General features: G+C 42.5%; 1 protein-coding gene across 3 annotated transcripts in view; it reads right to left on the bottom strand.

Moving 5' to 3' along the window:
- The window catches only part of CTCF (CCCTC-binding factor), a 48009-nt gene extending 30724 nt beyond the window's left edge, over positions 1–17285 (bottom strand). For 2 of the 3 annotated variants that reach the window (XM_039222048.1, XM_039222060.1), the window contains exons 1-3: positions 17078–17285; positions 12845–12961; positions 11489–11601 (exon numbers count right to left, since the gene is read on the bottom strand). The gene's annotated coding sequence lies outside the window, so the exon portion shown is untranslated. The remainder of the gene's footprint in view (positions 1–11488; positions 11602–12844; positions 12962–17077) is intronic. The other variant, XM_039222054.1, reaches the window with a different exon arrangement.
- Between the last annotated feature and the right edge of the window lie 5583 nt (positions 17286–22868).

The raw sequence follows: 22868 nt of genomic DNA, 5'->3' as shown, positions 1-22868 counted from the left end.
TTCCTTTATTACTATGCTTGTGTCAATAAAAAGTCCTAACGATACAACTGTAGGTTAGACTGAAAGAATTCTGACACCTAAAAATAAAGGCTAGGGGCACCTGGCTGGCTCAGTCAGTAGAGCATGTGACTCTTGATCTTGGGGTCATGAGTTCAAGCCCTATGCTGGGCAGAGAGCTCAGATAGATAGATAGATACATAGATAGACAGACAAAATGGGCTTATGTCATGCACTGTATGTGCTCAATAAATATGTTCTATGTGAAAAAAATTAAAATAAAGGCTAATTGTGACTATGCTAATTTTGAGGACAGTTAAGATTTAGTAGTTTATCACCTAGATTACATGGCTGTACGGCCAATGTACCAGGTACTTCCCAAAGGAAATCAACCAAAATAACCTTTCATATTCACCAATGCAGAGTTTAGTCTATTGGGGAGTTCAGTTATTATAAAACATACACACAAGGGGCGCCTGGGTGGCTCAGTTGGTTAAGCATCTGTCTTCGGCTCACGTCATGATGTCACAGTTTGTGGATTTGGGCCCCACCTTGGTCTCTGTACTGACAGCTCAGAGCCTGGAGCCTGCTTCGATTCAGTGTCTCCCCCTCTCTCTGACCCTCCCTCACTCACATTCTGTCTGTGTCTCAAAACTAAATAAAAAACATTAGAAAAATTTATTTTTTTTAACGTCTTTATTTTGAGAGAGAGAGAGACAGTGTGAGCAGGGGAGGTGCAGAGAGAGAGGGAGACACAGAATCTGAAGCAGGCTCCAGGCTCCGAGCTGTCAGCATAGAGCCCGATGTGGGGCTTAAACCCACGGACTGTGAGATCATGACCTGAGACAAGGTCAGATACTTAACCAAGTGAGCCACCCAGGCACCCCCATTAGAAAAATTTCAAATAAAAAAAACCACAAAGTAAGAACACACGCACACTAAGACTAAGACAGTAGAGAAGAATGATTTCTAGTAGTCTATTTTCTTCTTTCTTCTTAATGTTTATTAAAAATTTTTTTTTACATTTATTTATTTTTGACAGAGTGAGACAGAGCATGAGTACGGGAGGGGCAGAGAGAGAAGGAGACACAGAATCTAAAGCAGGCTCCAGGCTCCAAGCTATCCATGCAGAGCCTGGCATGGGGCTTGAACCCACGAACTGTGAAATCATGACCTGAGCTGAAGTCAGACATTTAATGGACTAAGCCACCCAGGTGCCCCTATGTTTGTTTATTTTTGAAAGAGTGAGCAAATGGGGAAAGGGCGGGGGGGGGGGAGGGGGGGCGGGCAGAGGATCTGAAGTGGGCTCCATCCTATCAGGAAAGAGCCTGATGCAAGTCTTGAACTCAGGAACCGAGAGATCATGACCCGAGCCAAAGTCAGAAGGTTAACTGACTGAACCACCCAGGTGTCCCTATTTATTTTTTACAGTTTATTTGTTTTGAGATGAAGGGGAGAGGGCTGGAGAGAGAGAGAGAGAGAGAGAGAGAGAGAGAGCCTGCCCAAGCAGGCTCCATGCTGTCAGCGCAGAGCCGGATGTGGGACTCGAACCCATGACCTGTATGATTATGACCTGAGCTGTAATCAAGAGTCAGACACTTAACTGATTGAGCCACCCAGGTGCCCCTAGTTCTCTATTTTATAAATAAAGCTACCACAGCTTAAAAAAAAATTTTTTTTAACATTTGTTCATTTTTTGGAGACAGAGAACAAGCGAGTGGGGAAGGGGCAGGCAGACACACACAAAATCAGAAGCAGGCTCAAGGGGGGCACAAGCACGCACACACACAGACAGACACACACACGCATGCACGCTCACTCATTCACTCAGAAGCAGGCTCCAAGCTCTGAGCTGTCAGCCCAGAGCCTGATGTGGGGCCTGAACTCAAGAACCGTGAGATCAGGATCTGAGCAGAAGTTAGACGCTTAACCAGCTGAGCCACACAGGCTCCCCAAAGCTACAGATTTTTAATATTCTACTCTCCTTTATAGGGGACAACTGACTGCAAAAAACTCCTTATTTCCTGAAGCACATCTGTATACTCTAATACTCTTCGCAAGAAATAGTAATCCCAAATTTACGTGATTATAAGAATAGGGTAAATAATATATGCAACATACAAAACATGTGTGTAATTGACTATTTAGGTTATCAGTGAGGCTTTGTTCAACAATAGGCTATTAGAAGTTAAGTATTTTATTTTATTTTTTTTAAATTTTTTTTAATGTTTTATTTATTTCTAGGAGAGAGAGACAGCATGAGCAGGGGAGGGTCAGAGAGAGAGGGAGTCACAGACTGAAACAGGCTCCAGGCTCTGAGCTGGCAGTCAGCACAGAGCCTGACGCGGGGCTCGAACCCACGAACCGCGAGATCATGACCTAAGTGAAAGTCGGACGCTTAACCGACTAAGCCACCCAGGCGCCCCAGAAGTTAAGTATTTTAGAAGTTAAAAGTTATATTCGGATATTCAAGTTAGAGGTTGGGGGATTGGAGATGCTGAAGTCCTTAACAACCCCACATTGTTCAAGGATCCACTGTAGTGTGATGAGTGCTGTAACGGGTTAATATGCTTCCTACCCGTCTGGCACAAAGGATGGTTTAAGTGAGTAAGAGATGGGTCCAAGGAGAGGAACTGCTAAAGCTGGATCTTAAAGAATAAAATGAACCTTGACAAGCAAACTACAGTAGAGAAGAACTCTACAAGAGTTCTCCACTGTACGTGGGGGAAAAAACTTAAATATGTATGGAATTAGACAAATTTTGTGCAAAAAATTCAACATAACTGAGTGAAACCATACTAAATCATCTCAAATTTATTATTGTCATTGGTTTCAGAGGCCATGTTTCAGGTCCTCAGTAAGGGTGGCCTGTTTATTTCACTTAGTGAATATTTATACAACAAAACAGAAGACAAAGTTTACCTGGGAGTAAACATGCTAGTGCCATTATACTGATTGAAGGCTGCCTCCCAAGCACATGCTGTCCCTCTGTTTTCTGTAGCCTGAATGATACTTTTGCTAGCATACAGCAAAGTAATGCCTCACTTCTTGTGCTCCCAAGGGTGACTATGTCAAGAATCACCAGATTTCTCTTTGCTCTGCTCCAGGCCTAAATACCTGAAAACAGCTCAGAGTTAACACTCTGGAGCAGTTCTACAGTCTTTCACTGCTGGGAATATGAAAAAGGCTGGGGATCTAAAGCAGGTCTATTACTATGAATAAATAAGTATGTTATTAAAAAAAAGAGTTATACACACAGAATACAGAATTTATACATCTAACAAGTACATCTATGGATTTTGGTGCATATTCTACCTGAGCATAGTTCCCTAACCTGGATGGTATGTATCAGGATCACCTGATAAAATTTTAAATACATAGATCCCAGAGATTCTGATTCAGTAAGCCTAGGGTGGAAGAGACCTTATTTCAAAAGGTCCCCAGGTGATTCTGATATAAAATCTCTGTTGACCATGGCTTGGAAATGACTGACCTAGAATACAATAGTTATCTACCCTAAATACAGGTCTACATAGCTACTCAAATACCCATGGTTTTCTACTATGAGAATTTGTGGTTCATTCTTTAGAACAAAGAATTGTTTTGTTTATTTATTTAAATAAAATGGATAAAGTCTACCTCAAAACTAGTGTGATGTCAATTATGGAAAGTATGACCCAAGAAGAAAATCCTCAAGTTTTACTTCTACCATGGGAACCATCAATACCAAAATATCTCTCTAGATGGTATGGACAAGCTCAACACATGACAGAAGGAAAAAGGTAAAGAGAAATGCAAAGACATGGTAAGACTGAACTCATGGTTTTGCCATGTGTTTCAGTGACCATGTGGCTAATGCTTGAGTGTTTCTATAACCCAGTGCTCATTCATGAAGGCTACTTGGTAGAACCAAGATAATTTTTATTTGATAAACAGGGTCTTATATAAGGTCAATATTAAATCTGAAGCCAACAGTTTAAGTTCAATAATGCTTGCCTTGTACCAAAGGCATAATAATGATAATAAATGGCAATAGGAGATCTCTGAACAAAGATCAAGTAATAGTTACATTAAAAAAAAAAAAAAAAAAGAATATGGGGGCACCTGGGGGGCCAGTCAGTTAAGCATCTAACTTCGGCTCCAGTCATGATCTCATTGCTCGTGAGTTCAAGCCCTGCACTGGGCTCTCTGCTGTCAGCGCAGAGCCCCCTTTGGATTGTCTGTGCCCCCCTCTCTCTGCTCCTCCCCAGCTCATTCCCTTTCTCAAAATAAATAAAACTTAAAAAAAGAGTAAAATATCCTTAATAAATAGTATAATAGCATAAAGTATGGAAAATAGTTAAAGTGCTATTCAACAGACAGAACAAAAAAACTCTGAAAAACACAAGGGACATTCATGTATAGGAATACAGAACTACAGAAGTTTAAACAAAGAAACAAAATGTTACTCTAAACTAGTATTAATCATGAAAACAAGTAATTTGTCAACTTGATTGCTCCTTAAAAATATGGAAACAAATATAGGAAAGAAGGAAATGACAGGCAATAGGTTAACAAAGAAATGGTGGGGGGGGAATATATATTTATGAATAACCCAAAAGACATGACAAGGAGAGAAGGAGCAAAGACCTTGTCTGACAAGGGGCCAGAAAGAAAAATAAATTCTAAATAAAGTTTATTCCAAAGAGGTAACCAAGTCACTACATTTTACAGCCTCAATATACATTCACAATAAAATTTTTTTATCCATTTATTTACTTAGAAATAGCAAGAGAGGCGCCTGGGTGGCTCAGTCGGTTAAGCGTCTGACTTTGGCTCAGGTCATGATCTCGCGGTTCATGGGTTTGAGCCCCACATCGGGTTCTGTGCTGGCAGCTCAGAGCCTGGAGCCTGTTTCAGATTCTGTGTCTCCCTCTCTCTCTGACCGCCCCCCCCCCCCTCACTCATGCTCTGTCTCTCTCTGTCTCAAAAATAAACTATAAAAAAATTAAAAAAAAAAAAAAAGAAAGAAAGAAATAGCAAGAGAGAGTGCGAGCACGCAAGTGAGCACACATGCACGTGTGCCCAGGAAAGACAGGCAAAGAAGAGAGAGAATCCCAAGCAAGATCCATGCTCAGTGTAAGTCCAACATGAAGTTCAATCCCACGACCCTGGGATCATCACCTGAGCTGAAATAAAATATTCTAAACAGCAGTGGAAAGATAAAGATACAAATAAAACAGGGGTGCTTGGGTGGCTCAGTCAGTTAAGAGTCCATACTCTTCATTTCAGCTCAGGTCATGATCTCATGGTTTATGAGATTGAGCCCTGAGTTGGGCTGTGCACTGTCAGCAAAGAGCCTGCTTGGGATTCTCTCTCTCTCTCTCTCTCTCTCTCCTGAGGCTCCTTTCCTACAAACACTCTCTCTTAAAATAAACAAACATTAAAAAAAAAAAAAAGATACATGGAGCACCTAGGTGGCTCAGTTGGTTAAGTGGCTGATTCTTGGTTTTGGCTAAGGTCATGATCTTGTAGTTCTCGGGCTTGAGCCTTGCGTTGGGCTCTGTGCTGATGGTGTGGAGTCAGCTTGGGATTCTATCTCTCTTTCTCTCAAAATAAACTTAAAAACATAAAATAAAAATAAATTTTAACTATACTCAAGTGTAGTAATGATATATAGTGTTCATGCTATTTTTCTATACACATACTGATTTAGACTTCTGTCAAAAGAGATCTAAAAAAATGAACATATATAGGGACGCCTGGGTAGCTCAGTTGGTTAGGTGTCCAACTTCAGCTTGGGTCACGATCTCACAGTTTTTGAGTTAGAGCCCCACATTGGGCTCTGTGCTGACAGCTCAGAGCCCAGAGCCTGCTTTGGATTCTGTGTCTCTGTCTCTCTCTGCCCCTCCCCTGCTTGTGCTCTGTCTCTCTCTCAAAAATAAACATGAGGGGCACCTGGGTGGCTTAGTCGGTTAAGCGGCCGACTTTCGCTTAGGTCATGATCTCGCGGTTCGTGGGTTCGAGCCCCGCGTCGGGCTCTGTGCTGACTGCCAGCTCAGAGCCTGGAGCCTGCTTCAGTCTGTGACTCCCTCTCTCTCTGACCCTCCCCTGCTCACGCTGTCTCTCTCTCTCTCCTAGAAATAAATAAAACATTAAAAAAAAATTAAAAAAAAAAATAAACATGAAAAAACTGTTTAATGAATATATATCAAATAATTAGCTACAGAACCAAATGTAGCAGGATATTGTGTGAAACCAAGAGACTATTCAGAGCCAGTATGGGGAAGAATAAAAAACGGCGGAAGTACCTGTCCTACATCTATGATCTCAGGTATATCACTTGCCTCTTAGGTTTCTTATCTGTAAAATGAGGGGATTGCCAGATGACTTAAAATTTCTGCTGGCTTTAACATCCTACACTTTTTTTTTTTTTTTTTTTTTTAGGTTATCAGTTAGATTCATCCTTGTAGGTAAGAAGGGAACAAGTACCCCCACTCCCAGATATAAAAATCAGACGGAAATTTTAACAACAGCATCCAGCAAAGTTGTACAAAAGGATGGATCAAAAGGTAACTTCCTAGCTTTGCAGTCCACTTGTCCGTAACCAAGAATCGGGCAGAAGTCTCTATAATCTATTTAGATTAAGTTGGCTTGGGGTGCCTGGGTGGCTTAGGCAGTTAAGTGTCCAACTTCAGTTCAGGTCTTGATCTCATGATTCATGAGTTTGAGCCCTGCATCGGGCTGTGTGCTAACAGCCTGCTTCAGATTCTGTCTCTCTTTTTTCAGAGCTCACGCTCTGTCTCTCTTAAAAATAAATAAACATTTTTAAAAAATAAAAAAATAGGGGCGCCTGGGTGGCTTAGTCGGTTAGGCGTCCGACTTTCGCTTAGGTCATGATCTCGCGGTTCGTGGGTTCGAGCCCCGCGTCGGGCTCTGTGCTGACTGCCAGCTCAGAGCCTGGAGCCTGTTTCAGTCTGTGACTCCCTCTCTCTCTGATCCTCTCCTGCTCATGCTGTCTCTCTCTCTCTCCTAGAAACAAATAAAACATTAAAAAAAAATTAAAAAAAAAAAGAAAATAAAAAAAATAAATAAATAAAAGAAGATGGCTAAGGCACACCACTCCACGGAGTGGCATTTACCTCCCAAGTTGATGAAATTTATTTTATTTTTTAATGTTTATTTACTTATTAACATTTTGTTGATTTCTGAGAGAGAGAGAGACAGCGTGAGCAGGGGAGGGTCAGAGAGAGAGGGAGACACAGAATCTGAGACAGGCTCCAGGCTCTGAGCTAGCTGTCAGCACAGAGCCCGAGACGCAGGGCTTAAACCCACGAACCGTGAGTGAGATCATGACCTGAGCCAAAGTTGGACGCTTAACCGACTAAGCCACCCAGGCGCCCCGAAGTTGATGAAATTTAATGAGGAATCTCTGTGTCAGGCAAAAACACCACAAACATTGGATATAAATCTACTAATCTGGCTCTTTCCTACCTCCATTAAGATTTTTTTTTTATACTAGAAAGGCTGCTCAAAGTGAAGGTACAATCACTATTTGTATAACTCCCCACACTCTCCTTGCACACAGAGTATCAAGATATCTCCTCTTCAAAAGCCCTCCCAACCCAGGATGTTTTAGGATTCTATTGCCACCCTTCTTGTTGGGGAAACTACTATATCACCTAGCCTCCTACATAAGAACCTATTTCTTTAATTTTAGTGTGAAAATGCTTAAAGCCATAGTTATATACTTGATAGGATAACCTATTTAGCCATTAGCTAAGATGAGCACTTACCTAGAAGTCACTAAATCAGCAAATATCTACTCCTGAGAATTAAGAATAGAATCAAAAAAGGACTCTGAATAGTTATTACAAACATCTCAAAATCTATTCACCCAAATGTACAATTTGGCTCTTAATAATTCAAACAATGGGGATGAGGAGGGATAAAGTATTTGAGACAAAAAGCTAGGATTAAAAACAAGACACTTGTCTCCAAAGCAACAGGTTACAGAACTTAACATCCGGCAATAAGGAAGTACATTCCTAGTAATTTGAAGTTAACATACAGTATCTAACAGGCAAAATGTTCATAACATACAACACGAAGGAAGATTACAAAAGAGGATGCAGGACAGGATTCCAACTTAGTTTTTTCCTTTTAAGTTTATTTATTTATTTTGAGAGAGAGAAAGAGAATCCAGTGTGTGGGGGGGAGGGAGAGAGAGAGGGAAAGAGAAAGGGGGAAAGGGGGTGAGGGGAGAGAGGGAGGGGGGGGAGGGGGAGAGAGAGAGAGAGAGAGAGAGAGAGAGTGTGTGTGTGTGTGTGTGTGTGTGTGTGTGTGTAGGGGAGAGGCAGAGAGTGGGGGAGAGAGGATCCCAAGCAAGCCTGGCACCACCAGCACAGAGTCCAACGTGGGGCTCAAATCCAAGAACCATGAGATCATCACCTGAGCTGAAATTAAGAGTTGGATGCTTAACTGACTAAGCAACCCAAGGCACCCCAAATCTACCCAAGAAGTCTAGACTTTACTGCTAGAGTAAACTATATGAAAACTCCTTTAATTATGTCATTATATTTATCAGAAAGTTTCAGTCCTATTTCCTACTATATTGGATTCCTTTTACCTTTAAAAAGTATACAATACACATAAATAAAAGAAAACTCAGGTAATCTAGAATATAAATCTATAGTTTTCTTTTTTTAACATTTTTTAAAAATTTATTTTTGAGAGACAGAGAGAAAAAGCATCAGCAGGGGGGAAGCAGAAAGAGAGAGGGAGACAAAGAATCCAAATAAGCCTCCAGGCTCTGAGACATCAGCACAGAGCCCAATGCAGGGCTCAAACTGACAAACCGTGAGATCATGACTTGAGATGAAGTTGGACGCTTACCCAACTGCACCACCCAGATATAAGGTTTGTTTTTTGAGAGAGAGAGAGAAAGGAAGAGGTGGGAGAGAAGGGCAGAAAGAGAGAGAGAGAGGGAATATTAAGCTGAGAATCCATGCTTATCCCACAATCCTGGAATCATGACCTGGGCCAAAATCGAGAGCTGGATGCTCAACTGACTGAGCCATCCAGGTGCCCCTCTATAGATTTTATAGAACATTCTGGTTTATAGCTATAGTCTCCTCCCTATATATACACACGTACCTTTGTGCATACATTTGATAATCTGCTTTATGTGTCTCTAATCTCTCCTTTTCAATATATTACCATACATAATATAACGGTTTCATGACATTCTATTATATAGATATTCAACTTTAATCAGTTCGCTATTGTTGAATATGGGCATTCCTAAAATTTGGTAATTCTATTTTATTTAAAAAAAAAAAAAAAGATCTATTTGCATTAAAAAATGTTATACAAACCATAGAAAAACTAGGAAAAGTTACCTCAAACTTGGCCACCTTGCACTACTAGTTCTTTATTTTATTTTGACCAGTGTTTTCACGTCTGACTAGTCTTTTTCCTGGGGCATTCATTCAATTACATTCTGAGTTCTTGCTCTGTGCAGGTTTTTGGGTTTTTTCCCTTACTTTTATTCCAAAACAATTTCTTTTTTTTGTACTATATTAAAAAAATTAAAAAAATCCATAGGCATTTTGTTGGATAAGAGTCTTCCCAATTAGTTTCTTTTTGTGGCTGTCAAACATCACTCCCACATGGGGTATGGCCCTGTTTACTCATCCATTGCTCTGCTGCTCAAGAGATTTTCATTAATGTAATTTTGTCATCCACAAAGTCCTAATTTACTTGGTTCACTTCACTTTTGTATAATCTGGTGGTCATCACTGTAGCTTAATGCAAAATATATACATTGACCAACTATCCTAATGTCTAAAGATTATCACTTTACTTCTACACAGCACATTACAGTTATAAATACTTATATTTCCCCCTAACAATACTTCATTTAACTGGCATAGCCTATAACAAGGTAGATACATCATTTTACTAAGAAGAAAGGAAGGCACAAGGAAGTCACCCCTAATGGATTTGCCCAAGGCTACATAAGCTATTAAGCTGCACTAACTAAACCTTGGTGCCCTAATGGAATTAAAATCAAATTTAAACTGCTTCTGAATTTCCTGATACACCTAGATCAAGGTCTCTCCTCCAGAAAGCCTTTTGCAAAATCTTTCACCACCTCCTGTAATCCCTCTGCATCCTGAACACACTTTTATCAGAGCACAAACAACACTTAATCTCTTGCCCCATACTCAAGACCCTCAGGAAAACCATCTTTTTATTTATCTTCAAATCTCCAGTGTGTGATACAGTGCCTGGCACAAAGTAGAAAGGCAAGTATTCAACAAGTACTACAAATATTTAGAGCACATCCAAATATATAGGTTGACCCAATTCAAATCATTTCAGAGAAATTCACACTCCATGATATCTAGAACAAATTAGGTTCAAATATAAAACTTGTATTCAAAGAACAGGTATTGTCAATATACAAAATATATTTCTTAAGTGCCACTTATATTAAGAGCAATTCACTAGTAACAATAGGTAATAATAATAAAACACCAAATAGTTAAGAAGAGACACTTCTAAATAACTGCCTTAGGAGTCACAAGGTCTACAAAGCTTAAGATTTAGATATATTCTTAAGACTCTCAATACTTAACAACTTGAATGGGGAGAAACAAATTAGTATAAATTGTTAATTATGCTGGAGTTAATATTATATTTGCTTTCAAAATTTTGTTTTGTAGAATTTATTTTACAGTTAAAAAAATTTTTTTAAGAGAGAGAACACACGCATAAGCAGGGAGAGGGGCAAAAGGAGAGAGAGAATGCCAAGCAAAATTCACACTCTGCATGGAGCCTGATATGGGGGCTTGATCCCATGATCCTGGGATCATGACCTGAGGTGAAATCAAGAGTCAGAAGCTCAACCGACTGTGCCACCCAGGAGCCCCAAACAATGTGTGGTCTTTTAAAAGTAGGCTCCATGCCCAATGTGGGGTTTGAACTCACAAGAGTTCATGCTGAGATCAAGAGTCTCATGTTCTACAAACTGAGCCAGCTAGACACCCCATTTTGCAGGTTTAGACCTGAGTTTGTTCACTGCTTTAAAAAAAATTTTTTTTAATTATAATTAGATCACTGGAATGGTCTTAATAACAGTATTTCTGACTTGGTCCAGCCATCTAGAACTGCCTACCAATCTGTGTAGAGCTCTTGTGCATGTTGGGTACCTGTAGGAACATGCACGCAAGCCAACAAGCACCATTTAATACAGTTTAATGTCTATATTCCACAATGGGATGCTACAGGGAAAAAAGGAGCTGGATGGTAGAGGTGTTCCATAGCTCAAAAGTATTACTTCTCAAATATTTCCACTGTAGTACCTATACAAAGGGCAATTCTTACTCGTAGGCAGTCATGACCCACTTTGCAGAAAACCTGTGTTATCTTTGACAGTCATACAGAGTTCCCATTCTGATCCTAAAATATGTATTTGTTTTAATGTAAAAATTTAAAAATTACTTACCAGTCAAATTACTTAACTCACCGCCCCCTCAATGAGCACAATTGAAGCTCCAAGAAGATGGGTCATGTTTATCTTGTGGCTTCAAGTACCCCGGAATCATACCACTTTGTACCCTAAGGGTATTCATATCCCAGTTTGAGAAACAGGGATCTAAACAATTAAATTGCCATAATACTTAAAAGTGACCAACATGTTCCTACAACCCCATTCCCCAAACTCTTACAGCTAGTTTTCTCAACAGCTTTTTAAATCAGTATTGTTTTTCTTTTCAGGAGCTCATTAATATGTACTCAGTGTCAACACTCCTTAAAAAAAACCTGCAGGACACCAATTATTTCTGGAGTGACAGAATCCTAGCACATAGACCTTGTCCTTCCCACCTAACAACGTACTAAGCTGCCCATGGAAAACAGAGATTTCAAGAAGCAGAGCTTTCACTCCTGTTCCCTTCCTCCTCTCTATTTGCTCCAGCACAGCTTGTAAGAAAAATCTTAGCAGTCACTTAGATGATTCATTCACATAAGCTTATCTAATGTCAGCATTTATAATTCCCACCTTTCCCTTCTGCCATTACACAAGTACAATTAAACTATTTTAACATTTTCTAGGGGATAAGATGTGCATTCTAATACCCTGAGAAGAGATAATTTTCTCACCCAGAACCCTACTTTGTTGTTTATGAGATTCCAAAGCCTAGTAGATGTCAACATTTATGAGGCCTGTTTCAAGTTCCCTATAATGTCCATTATACTTTATAGCAGAAATTGTAGGCTATAGTAAACTTTAAGTGAACCTTTAAAACGTTGTTTAAAAACATTATTGATAATGAATATAATACTGATACAAAAATGGGTCATCAATTAGACTAACTCAAATTAATTAAGACACCTTTTATCTAGGATCCATTTCCACAAGAACAGGATTCCATTTATTGCTCATCAAAACTTCAAACTGCCACAGGCCATGGACTTTTGACGTCATATGCCAATAGTCAAAATACACATTTCGAGAGTTTATGCAGAAAAACAACTGTTTTCTGGTGTCTATGTACATGCTCAGAATGGTACTTGATGCTTTATATACATTCTCACTAATCTAGAGAGTAGCCTCTGTAATTGGTGTTGTTCTCTCACAAATGGGGACCATAGGAGTAGAAAAGTAAACATGCTCAGTGCCACCCAGCTAGTATACGGCAGTGCAGTTTCAAACTGAGGACTCTGACTATAAAACCTGTATGCCCTCAATCGTCCACTGTCCTGCATCTTCTATACCCAAGAACAATATAGCAAATCCTCCAACCCCAGAAAGGATTTATTACTCCCATTTTCAAGACCAAGAAATGTAAAGAGCATTTACCTCTCCGTGGCTGCAAAGTCAGTTTGAGGAGGGAACACAGAACCAAGCTCTCAAGGCCCTGGTCAGCAACCTGTCCACTAGTGCATCTTGTTCTTTGGCTCCAGATCTGTGATCATTCTAAAACACAAACACAATCATTTTATCAACACCAAATACATACAACTGCACATATAATATGAAAAGCAAATTGAGGGCAAGATAAAAACTGCTAAAATTGGTTAAAAAACAATATATTTGTTCCAGTACATCACACTACTGAATGAGGCATTCCATAAATTCTATCCTCATTCCATAAATTCTATCAAACCATTTCGTTAGACATTTGCTAAATATATAAAGGACTAAAGATCTATGGTTATCAAAATAACACCACTGGGGTGCCTAGCTGGCTCAGGTGGTAGAGCATAAGACTCTTGATCTTGGAGTTGTAGGTTTGAGTCCCATGTTGGGTCTACACCCAAGAGATTACTGAAAAAATATTAATTTCAGATTACTGAAAAAAATAATAAAGTCTTTTAAAAAATACCCCATTATGACCTTGTAGGAAAATAATGGCACACGTATATGTATTCAAGCTGACAAAAAATTCTTATAGGTGTAGTAATAGCCCTTTAACACTATTATTTCCTTATCTTCAGCAAGAAGGGACTTTACTAATTTAGTTTATAACACAAGACTGTATTTTTCAGTTTAATAAGATAACTATGGAGAGAGCTTTCACTGTCTGGAAATTCCTAGATGCACAGCAATGAAATACTTTTTGTTAGCTGACAATTTTTCCCTAAATTACAAATATATGAATTATCAAGCTTCAGGCAACAGTAGAGTGGAACTTACTTCCAAAGGAAAAAAAGAAAAAGAAAAAAAAATTTCCAAGTAAAATGAAAGTGCTAACTTTGAATTAAGAGTTTCCAAAGAACTTGGCATGTAAGATACAACTACAAAGGAATCCATCTCATAATTAACTAAAGCTCACAAAACCAATCTGATATAATACTTTCTTAGATGAAGCTAAAGAAAAATCTCTGTTGAGAAGTAATTTGCATCTTGAAAAGAGGATTAGTGTATCTAGTCCAAGAAACACTTTTGTATTGGAGTCCATAAATTGTTACTGGCATGCTTCAAAGGGAGGAGATTTTATGTACCTAAACATTCTAAAGGTGACCAAAAATGAAGATCAAGCATAGAAAAATCACTATTCTCAGTGTATATGTTAGAAGTCTTTACAAAACATCCCATCTTTGCACTGAAATACTTAATCACTAAGAAACTGCAGATCTGCCAGTGAAGATCTGAAGATACTGACTAAAGTTTAGCATTTAGAAAAACAAATATGGTATGCCAAATCTACACATCCAATTGGAAACCAGGATCTTCAAGGTTATACATTATTTGCCTTTATTGTTCTTTCCAAACCTGTATGCTCTTTCTCAAAATATTAAATTCTGACAAAGTTTCGTTGTTTGAAGAGGGACCTAAATTTTGGCAAAAGAGCCTGAAGTCATCTGGGACTAAGATAGGTCAATATGATGGGGAGATGATCAACTAAGTTTCTGGTTTAAAAAAATGAAATGGAGGCTATAGATGATGAGGAGTGAATCTGATGCCAGTACATCCCTACAGCAAAAAACCAGTCTCTAGAGGTAGACTTTTTGTCAGCAGACACCACCATGAAAGACTCTGCCACAGGACTCTCCCTTGTGGCCCTAGTTGGCCACAGGTGGCCTCTGCACTCCCAAAGAACTCCCTAATCCCCAAAAGAAGTTCCTCATTTTGTGTGTTCTTTAAAGCAAAATTCTAGACCTCTCAGAATTGGAAGAGTCTTAAGAACGACTTTTACAACTTCTAAATTCTCTTATGTTGGTTGAATAGACCCCTAAGGATGACTTTTACAATTCTTCTTCAATAAGAAGTATTCTCTTAAGTGGGCAAACATTCCTGTTGCAATCTTATTCATGTTACTGATTTAAGTAAAAAGTTCCTCTGGGTAACCTTATACCCTCAAGTTATTCTCTGTAGATTTCATTTTCCAATAAAAACAAAGTATTGAATCGTGGCATACAGGAAATCTCAAGGGCAGCAACTCTGTGGACAAAGTCTATACCACTAAGAGCATAAATGACACGGAAGACTAAGAGGCTGATGACTGCATATGGCAGAACTAAATGAAGAAACAAAACATGGACTGTGGAGCATAACACTAACCAGAGAAAACAAACTTTATTCCTGGCCCAATACAGACCTTCTGGATTTTAATATTTAACCTGTGTAGAGACTATTTTTATAAGTAAAACAGACCACCTGTCATTCATAATGTGGAAAATCTCATCTCACAAATGCAAAAAAATCACACAAATAGGCTAATTTTTTAGACAATTAAGCATGGTTCAATTACCAAACCTGCACTTCATCAATACTACTGCATTTGTTAGTGCAATTTTATTTTTACTGTAGGAGAGGGGAGAAGGAGCATTTTGTAGGATTTGAAAAAGGGATGTTGAAAGACTACTATAGATGCAGACTGCTGCAAAATCCTACAGGTTGAGCAGACCCAACGACTTTGTTTAGTGCCAGCCTGTTTCAATTTCCTCATAAGCTTAACATAGGCTTTAAAAAAAGTTAAGCTCTTCCTCTCTCCAAAGCAACCCGAGTTGATGTATCAACTGCTGCATACTATTTATTAAAGTACTAGAATACTTGAGGAAAACAGAAAGATAAAACTTTGACAATTCAACAGGAAGCTTTTTAATGACTCAAGAAGACAGTTAAGGACAGTACATTTAATATACATGCCCTGTTTAATTTCTTTTGGAGCCTATGGGGAATTAGATTTTTAACTTTCCTACTTGATTTAAACTCAAAGCTTGAAGACTACATATGCGAATGTTTACTTAACGCTGAACTCTGCTACAGGAAGTCAGCTACTAAAGAGTAGTTACATTAGGCGTAGATATTTATAAACCAACTGCAGCTAGTGACCCAGGATTCAATTACAACATCAACCCTCATATTTCAGCGTATGGGCAAATTACCAGTGGAGTCAAGAATAAATTCATTCTGCCCTACTGGCGCTTTAGATCGGGTTGCACAATCCCGGGCAGAACTGCCTTCGCCTAGCCCTAAAGCATCAGGTACTAAATACTGTACTAAGTCAGCGTCAGGACATTCTAAAGCGGGAGGGAAACTCATGGGTCGCCTAAACAAATCCAGCAAGCCCATAATCCCGAATTCAGGAATTTGTCACATCACTTGAGATCAGAATGAAATTAAGTTTTGATCCCTTTGAGATTTCTTAGCGCATAAAGTCAGGCTATCATTACAAGACGAGTCCGATCCTGGCTGTAGGAAAACAATTCGGTGCGGAACTCGAGTCTCTTCCGCCCACTGTGCGGGGCCGCACCAGTCAGGTCCAGCGAGGAGCCCGGGCGCGAGTTTGGGGGCGCAGCCGGGCCCGGCGGGGGCGGCGAGCGCGCGTCCCCCCGCCCGCTCAGGCAGCGTCGAGGCGCGAGCAGCTCAGCCAGCCTTGCAGAGGGAGCTCTCGGCAGCTCTGGGGTCCCTCTGCTCGCAGCCGCAGCAGCGCCGCCTGCGCCACTCGGAGGAGACGGAGACCAGCGGCGGCGGCGCGCGGACTGGGAGCGACCGCCGAGCAGCCGAGCGGCAGGGGTACGCTCACAGAGCCGCCGGGTAGGTTCCGGGGACCGGGCAGGCTGGAGGAGGGGCAGCCAGAGAGGCGTCGGCCGAGGCCCGACACTCATACTACCCGGACACCGGGCTGCGCGGCGGCAGTGGGTCGGGACCCTCGAGCAAGGAAGGAGCGGGAGCCGGGCCACGGAGATCACCTCTCCGCTGAGGCCACCCGCCGCGGGAGGGGCGGAGGGCAGAGGGCGGGCCGCGGCCGGGCAATCAGTCGGGCCAAGAGCCGGCCTCGAGGGCAGAGACAAAGGAAGGAAAATGGAGTCGCCGGCGCGCGGGCCTCTGTTGCTGCCGCCGCCGCCGGAGGCCTAGCGCGCCGCCAGGAGGGAGGCCTAGCGGGCGGGTGTGTGGGGGGGGGCGGCCGGGCCGCGGCGGCGACGGGCAATGGCGGCGGCCGCGCCGCAGCAGGGACGGTAGAGGGAGACAAACACCCCCCGGCGGCGGCGCTGGCGCCGGGCTGCAGCCAGCGCCGACCGGAGCGGCCCCATCGTGACACCTAGAGGCGGCCCGCGAAACCTCCTCCACCCCGGGCCCCCTTACCTCCGCGCCACACCCCCTGCAGCGCCCGCTCCGCCGCCGCTCCACCGCTCCGGCCACCCGGCGTCCCCGGCCAGCTCCGCGCACCCGCACCGGCTACCGCCGCCGCCGCTGCCGCCAAAGAAGCAGCTCCGCGCACGGTTTAATCGCTCCACAGGCTCGGACACAAAATGGCGGCGGCGCGGTGCAGTGCGCCTGCGTCGGCGCTGCCGGGGCCGCGGGTGCTGATAAGGGAAGGGACGGGTGGGGGGGCTGGCCAGGCGACGAGTGGAGGGCGGGGGAGGAAAGGTGAGGGGAGGGGTTGGCGCAGGGCAGCATGGGAGGCGGCCCCGGGCGCCAACTTTCAAAAGCGGGCGCGATGGCGTCACGGGACGCGCCGCGAGTCGCGTCACGCCGCAGGCGCCCTCCCGCGCCCTCGCCCGGTCGCGCGTGGGCTCTGCGGGCGCCGCTACGTCCGGGCTCCTGCTGGGTGGGGCTTCCTGGGCGGAGGCCGCCGCCTCTGGGCGGTACAGGATCCCGGGCTCTCTTGACCTCGTTCTCTAGCCGCAGTCTCCCGCCCTGAATACGTAAAGGCGGGGTTGGGGATGGTAGAGAGGGTGTTTGGAGGAAGCGCGCGCGGGGCTAGGCGGTGGGGCTGAGGCGGTTCTTGGGCCGGGCCCCGCCCCAGTCCCCGCCCTAGCGTGGCCGGCCCCTCCCTCCTAGCGCCCCACAGCAGCCCGCCACCGGGTAAGGCCGGGCTGGCCCCAGTGCGCTCCCAGTTCCTCAGAATAGTAGAGTGCCCACGAGTGAGGGCAAGAAAGGGTATCCTTTTAAGAGATCTCTCCGTCCTTAGAAGAGGACTTCCCAAAACTGGTGCAAGAGGACAAGGGCTTCTTGGTGTCATTAGGCCACTTAATTAAGCCAAGAAAGGCCAGCGGAAGATCACATTTGATGCTTTTTGCACGACCATAGCAGTCTTTAAAAGAGGTTTTTACTCGGCGCGTTATAATACTGTATTTTAAAACGTGCATTTGTTGTCTTTGCTTGAGAGTGAAATTCTATGTGGGTGGCCTCCTTAAGCCTCTCACAGTAGGCCCCTTCCCCTCCCCAGGATGCTCCTGCGGACTCTACCCAACCTGCAATGATGAAGTTCACCTACCATGGACTCGAAGATGTTCTGGTGGCTCAGGGAGGAAAGCCTTTGGTACTAATGGGAATCTGACTCAGGACTGTATTCTGAACTCCCTTGCTTTTCGATGTCACAGATAACAAGCAGACCCAGCATCAAGAAAACGGCTTTTGCTCTATTCAACGGATTGTTTCATTATGCGGATGCCAGCCCAATATTGACAGATTTTTCTGGGTGTTTTTGAAAAAGGAAATCAGATGGGCGCCTTGGTAGTTCAGTAGATTAAGCGTCCGACTTAATGATCTTGCCGTTCGTGAGTTCCAGCCCTGCGTTGGGCTCTTGTTTTGACAGCTCAGACCCTGGAGCTTGTTTCAGATTTTGTGTTTCCTGCTCTCTCTGCCCCTTCCTTGCTCATGCTCTGTCTCTCAAAAATAAATAAACATTAAAAAAAAAAAGGGGGAATCAGAAATCTAGATTTTTGTAATGTAAAATCTTCAGATATTTAGGTTTTGCAACTAAGATGTTTTTAAACTGCATAACATTGATTAAATCATTAGTGTGGACTGTCCGTTTATGGTCTCTGACTTGGAGGTGACAGTGAAAAGAGAGTCCAAGGCCAGATCCTAGACACTCCAGCATTTAGAAATGGGTAGGGTAATGAAGAAGGAGGCTGAGAGGGAGCAGCCAGGAAGGCAAGAAAGAAATCCACAGGACTGCTGAGTTTGGAATCCAAGGGCAGAGAAGGTTCAGGGTAGGGAGGAGTGGTCACCTGTGTCTAGTGCTGCTGAGAGGTCGATTTGGGCCAGACACATGTCTGCTGGACTGGTCACCTTGTAAGTCACTGGAAAATATCAACGGTGACTGGCTTGATTCATGTTAGTAAATCAACAGATATGGACCTCACTAGAATAGGTTGAAGAATGAATGGAAAAGTAAGGAAATAAAGACAGTACACATAAGCAAGATGAGAAGCTTTGTTGTGAAGGGAGCAAAGAAATGGAATAATGGGATAAATGGAAGGATATGGGTCAAGGGATGAGATGTTTTAAAATATGATAGGGTTCTGGATTGTGTTTATGTGCCATTGGGAGGGATACAGGAGAGATGTCTTGGTTGACTTACATAGGAATGAAATCCATGAGAAGATATAATGGACTGGAGGACTGACCTTAGATAGGAACAGGATGCTTCCACTGTGAAGTAACAAAGGTGAAGCTGGATGCAAATGCTGGAGAGTGGGAAAGCAAGCTTACAGCTTTCCTTAGTAGGACTGCCTTGGCAGCATTGGGTACCCATTTGAAATTTGTGATCATGAATTTAAAGTTAAACCAGTTGGCCCAGCATGTGTTTTTCCAGCAACATTTAGCTGCTTGGGTGCAGACATGCAGAAAAGGGATAATTTGGTTACTCAACACCAAGCCTAAGTTTTCTGGTTCCTAATCTCAGGTACTTGACTTACATTATTAGCTAATATTGTAGAAATATGTGAATATTTGAAAAATTTACATGTGGCCCCTTTTTCTAAAAACCAGATGATCCCATCTGTCTTTTATGTATGCCTGAGGACTCAAAAATAAAGAAAACGCGGGGCGCCTGGGTGGCTCAGTTGGTTAAGCATCCAGCTTCAGCTCGGGTCACGTATCACAGCCTGTGGGTTCGAGCCCCGCATCAGGCTCTGTGCTGACAGCTCAGAGCCTGAAGCCTCCTTTGGATTCTGTGTCTCCCTCTCTCTGACCCTCCCCTGCCTATACTCTGTCTCTCTGTCTTTCTCAAAAATAAATAAAACATTAAAAAAAAAAAAAGAACAAAAGCAATTTTTAAAAAATAAAGAAAATAAAGAAAACGCAAACTTAGAGGGAAATTACCAAATACCTCTGGAATATTTGTGTCCTACAGTATCTTCAGCTCTCAACCCCAAACACCTGGTATACTTAGGAACTAGGTACTAGAAACAAGACTGACTTGCATTTAAATTCTTTTTCTCTCTGGTACCTTTAATAATCTGATTAATAAACTTTCTGTATAACTTTACCTGAAACCATAAGAGTAAGCTATAAGAATGTCTTCAAGGGGCGCCAGGGTGGCTCATTCAGTTGAACAACTCACTTTGGCTCAGGTCATGATCTCATAGTTCATGAGTTTGGGCCCTGTGTTGGGTTTGTGTTGACAGTTCAGAGCCTAGAGGCTGCTTCTGATTCTGTGTCTTCCTAGCTCTTTGCTCCTCCCCTGCACTCTCAAAATAAATATCTTTTACAAAAGGAAAAAAATGTCTTCTAAAGCTTTAATATGGGCAAATATAAGTCATTGTATTTAGATGGAAAAAACCTCAACTATATTTACAATTATATTAACTGCTGCTATGGTCTGAATATTTGTGTCTCTCTCAAAATTCCTATGTTGAAATCCTAATGCTGGGGTGCCTGAGTGGCTCTGTCAGTTAAGCATCCGACTCGTGATTTTAGCTCAGGTCATGATCTTGTGGTTTGTGAGTCTGAGCCCAGATTTGGGCTCTATGCTGACAGTGTGGAGCCTGCTTGGGATCCTTTCTCTTCCTATCTCTCTGCCCCTCCCCTGCTTGTGTGCTCACTCTCTTTCTCAAAATAAATAAACTTAAAAGTTTTTTTAAATCCTAATACTTGATGGAATGGTATTAATAGGTGGGGCCTTTAGGAGGTACTTACGTCATGAGAGTAGAACCCTCATAAATAGGATAAATGCCTTGTAAAATAGCTTCACAGAGATCCCTAGTCCCTTCCACCATGGTAAGGACACAGTCAGAAGGCAATGGGTATGAGCCAAGAAGGCCTTAATCAGAATGCTACCATGTTGGTACCTTGATCTTGGACTACTGAGTCTTTTTTTTTTTGTATTTAAACTACCTGTTGGAATTCTTTTTTTTTTTAATGTTTTTTTATTTATTTCTAGGAGAGAGAGAGAGAGAGAGCGTGAGCAGGGGAGGGTCAGAGAGAGAGGGAGTCACAGACTCTGAAACAGGCTCCAGGCTCTGAGCTGGCAGTCAGCACAGAGCCCAATGTGGGGCTCGAACCCACGAACCGTGAGATCGTGACCTAAGCGAAAGTCAGACGCTTAATCGACTAAGCCACCCAGGCGCCCCGTGGACTACTGAGTCTTTAGAACTGTGAGCAATAAATTTCTGTTGTTTATAAGTCACCCACCCAGTCAATGGTATTTTGTTATAGCAGCCTGAACTGACCAAGACAACTATATTTATACCAACTATATCAAGGGTGCCTGGGTGTCTTGGTCAGTGGAGACTCATTGATCTTGAGGTTGTAAGTTTGAGCCTCACATTGGGTACAGAGATTATTTAAGAATAAAAGCTTTAAAAAAAAACAAAAAAAACCCTCTATCTGGAGTGCCTGGGTGGCTCAGTCAGTTAAGCGTCCAGCTCTTGGTTTCTGTTCAGGTCACGATCTCACAGTTCATGAGTTCAAGCCTGTGTCAGGGTCTGTGCTGGCAGCAGGGAGCCTGCTTGGGATTCTGTGCCCCCCACTGCCCCTGTCTCTGCCCCTCTCCCACTCATGCTGTCTCTGTCTCTCTCAAAATAAATAAATGAACTTAAAAAAAAAAACACCTTGGGGCTCCTGGGTGTCTCAGCCGGTTAACTATATGACCGGTTCATGTCATGATCTCATGGTTCATGAGTTCAAGACCCGTGTTGGGCTCTGTGCTGACAGCTCAGAGCCTGAAGCCTGCTTTGGGTTCTGTGTCTCTCTCTCTCTCTGCCCCTCCCCCACTCATTCTGTCTCTTTCTCTCTCAAAAATAATAAAAATATATATGAAATAAAACCTTTTTCAACTATATGACCTCTGAGGCATCAGAAGCCAAGAATGGGGTCCAGGTGGCCTTGGAGCCTGCTTTCTGAAGACAAAGATTCCAGGGGCTGTTCACTCGGAAGGACCAAATAGAAATGTTTTCTCCTTGTAAGAAACTGTGCTATGTCCTTCTTCACGGAATTGACTCCAAAGACCAAGAAATGGAGAGCCAAACCAAAAGGATAGGATGTTTCAGGCTGGACAGAAATAAGCTGAAAGGGAAAAGCAATATGAGAGTCTGTGAAACAGTTGGTATGATAAAAATAAGGACAGATTTGTTCCCTGCAGCACTACTTGAGACTCCCTCATCAGTGAGAACTGAGGTGGTTTAAAACCACTGAGTAATTTAAGGAAGAGTTCTTCCCCTGAACTCTGTCTTAGGTTTGTAGTCCACGGGAGTTTAGGGCATTATCAGCTGAGGCTGTTGGCTAACCACATGGCATTAGTGAAGTCACCACGTTCCAGGATCTGGTCCTCAGCCTCACAGGCAGGACCAGAAATGTAGCCTGTATCCTGAGAGTGTATTCCTTCCTTAGGGACTTGTCTTTTTCACAGGAGCTTGATGGATAAGCAGAGTGCTGCTTTACTAACTGGTAAGTGGACCAATGTCCTTGTGCTGGCAAAAGGCACATTCTTTCCTTGCAGGAGAGCCTTCTGGAAAGCCCTATTACTAGAAAACTTGGTGTGTAGTGAATTTGATTAAGAGATGTAAATGATATAACTTAAACATTTAATATCACCCTCTCTGGATGCTAGAGTGAAATTGTCCAGCATTTGAGTCTTATCCTGTCTCTTTATTAGTTTTATGATCTTGAGTGAATTATAACAACTGTAGATTTCTTCACTATA

This window comes from Hyaena hyaena, unplaced genomic scaffold (assembly GCF_003009895.1).
Source record: "Hyaena hyaena isolate Hyena2069 unplaced genomic scaffold, ASM300989v1 scaffold_18, whole genome shotgun sequence".
Taxonomy (NCBI): Eukaryota; Metazoa; Chordata; class Mammalia; order Carnivora; family Hyaenidae; genus Hyaena; species Hyaena hyaena.
The sequence above is the reverse complement of the archived record's forward strand: the minus strand, read 5'-3'. Positions and strand labels throughout refer to the sequence as shown.